This window comes from Scylla paramamosain, chromosome 6 (genome assembly GCF_035594125.1).
Source record: "Scylla paramamosain isolate STU-SP2022 chromosome 6, ASM3559412v1, whole genome shotgun sequence".
Lineage (NCBI taxonomy): Eukaryota > Metazoa > Arthropoda > Malacostraca > Decapoda > Portunidae > Scylla > Scylla paramamosain.
The window spans coordinates 29749497-29751996 of NC_087156.1; the positions used below are offsets into that span (position 1 = coordinate 29749497).

At 42.4% G+C, this 2500-nt stretch overlaps 1 protein-coding gene across 4 annotated transcripts in view; it reads right to left on the reverse strand.

Annotated features, from left to right (window-relative positions):
* The window catches only part of LOC135101593 (uncharacterized), a 258587-nt gene that overhangs the window by 121253 nt on the left and 134834 nt on the right, over window positions 1-2500 (reverse strand). The gene's annotated exons all lie outside the window — the stretch shown is intronic.

Below are 2500 nucleotides of genomic sequence, written 5' to 3' on the forward strand. Positions count from 1 at the left end.
TGTGCAGTAAATTATCTACCGTTGTAATTATGGAACTCTACATAATATAATTTGCAACAGGAAACAGGTGTTCCCCGTCGCCCGGGACGGTAACTTTTGGCTGTAATCACCACGACAACTTGCTCCGCCGCCCTTCCCTTCCCCTGCCGCAGCCTGGCCCTGCACCGCTGTCTGATATGACTGGTGGACCGCTGCTGTTACACATTATTAGAATCATTATCATTATTATTATAATTACTACTACTACTTCTACTACTACTACTACTACTACTACTACTACTGCTGCTGCTACCGCTGTTGCTGCGGCTGCTACTGCTGCTGCTGCTGCTGCTGCTGCTGCTGCGGTTGCTACCGCTGCTGCTGCTGCTGCTGCTGCTGCTGCTGCTGCTGCTGCTGCTGCTGCTGCGGCTGCTACCGCTGCTGCTGCGGCTGCTACTGCTGCTGTTGCGGCTGCTACTTCTGCTGTTGCTGCTGCTACTATACGCATCATTGCTACAATGTATTGAAGCGCTTCGGAAGAATTAATTTCCGTTCATCATTTCGCTAAGCTATTGAAAATTTAGATTTGGAGAAGGAAGTTCAAGTCCATTTAATTAACAGCGTGACCGACTTAAGGCACGCTTCTATGAGGCAGAGGGTCAGGATATATGAGTAATTTGGAAAGCAGTGTTGAAAGAGCGGCGAAAGTTAAGAGGAGTGAAGGTAACTCTAGATTACTTAAATTTGTTTAGAAACTATTTAGATTTCTTGATTTATTCATTTATACAGCATGTGCAGCGCCAAATTCCTCGGCAGCTTCGTTTTTTCTAGTGATTCTGAATGAGTTATGGAGCCGTAATACAAAATCATAAGGTTCCGGTCACACTCACTCTTACGAAGAACCACTATAGTACATCTCTCCTCCTGAGGCAGTGCCATGATACAGAGTACTCACAACTTTCCGACCACGAGCAGAGCAATCACAATACAGCGCTCTACAACACCCTCACGTGCTCGAAATCTCCGCTAGGGTGATGCAAGGCTGACACACGATGCAATGATGAAAGATGGCACAGAATGGAATCTTGTGGCTGGTGTCAGGAAGGTTGACACCAGTAACACCTAGTCGTGATGTTGTAGTATGTATAAAGTTTAAAACTTCACCACAATATTTAAGAAAAGAATATGGATAAATTCTGTAATAACAGGAACATTCAAAGAGTGATTCTTGTGTTTACAGATGGTGTTAGTGATAGTCAAGAACTGAAGTTGATACGATTAAAATTTTGCGACACGAAGTAAAAATTTAATAATCCTTCTTTGAATTCCTCACAGAAAAAGTCAAGAGATGAAGCGGATTTTCATTTCACTCATACACTCGCAATTAAGATACAAACATAAACCACGACCAAAGAAAGTGTTGTTTTAATTATCCTGTCAGCACGCTCCTTCAAAAAAGAAAAATATCAGCAATAATAAAATTATTGTGAGTGAAATGGCTGCATTTCCTCTCTGCCTCCATTCTTTTTACTACATACATGATTTTCTGAAAACAAACACTAACAGTGACTAAACGAGTGAGAGAGAGAGAGAGAGAGAGAGAGAGAGAGAGAGAGAGAGAGAGAGAGAGAGAGAGAGAGAGAGAGAGAGAGAGAGAGAGAGAGAGAGAGAGAATTTACCAGTATTTTCTACAAAGTCTGGTCTACGAGTCGCTCCCCCTCTAACCTACATTATGTAGCCTAACTGCTATAGTGTACGAAAAAAAATAATGATTGGCAACTAAAGGTTCCCAAGCCCCCGAGTCACGTGACTGATGGGGAACAGTAGGGAGGACAGGGGAAGAGGAGGGAGGCGTGTCCCCCATCCAAACCCTGGCGTGGAGGGATCCGTGATGGGGAGAGGGAGATGAGGAGGAGTGCTGGAGGAGGGGGAGTCAGCAGCTGAAACTCGGACTTACGACTCGTGTCTCCGGCCTCTCATACTTCCTTCGTAAAAGCTAAAATTTTCAAACTTAACGAAGACCACATTACTACAACAATGCATGAGCATCTTACGAGGTACAACGGTAAGAGAAACCAAGGGCTTGACAGAATTTCACGTGCAGTTTAGTAAAAGACAATTACTTACAATTACTAATATCTTTTCCTGCATTACGCCGGTTATTTTGCATCTCGTGTCTCTAAGAATATCTAGTCATAATTCTCTCGTCACACTATCTCAGTCGTGACCTAAGGACAAGTAATGTCATGCAACACTGGAGACAAAGGTAATATCACTCGAGCAAGACAGGCGAGATAAGGCAGGAAGATTCTTAGATTAAAACGTAACCAGGTATTTCAATTCAAAGTCAATATTTTCAAAGTAGACATAGTTTTCTCTGTAGATTAAAAAAAAAAAAAAAAAATGAGAGCTATAGACATATTTCGGATTACTCTTGTTAGTATAATTCAAAGCGAAATCAAACTACAGAAATACAAGTAAAATACAGTCCTCGCCGTATTCTTACTGCAATGCTGTTAGT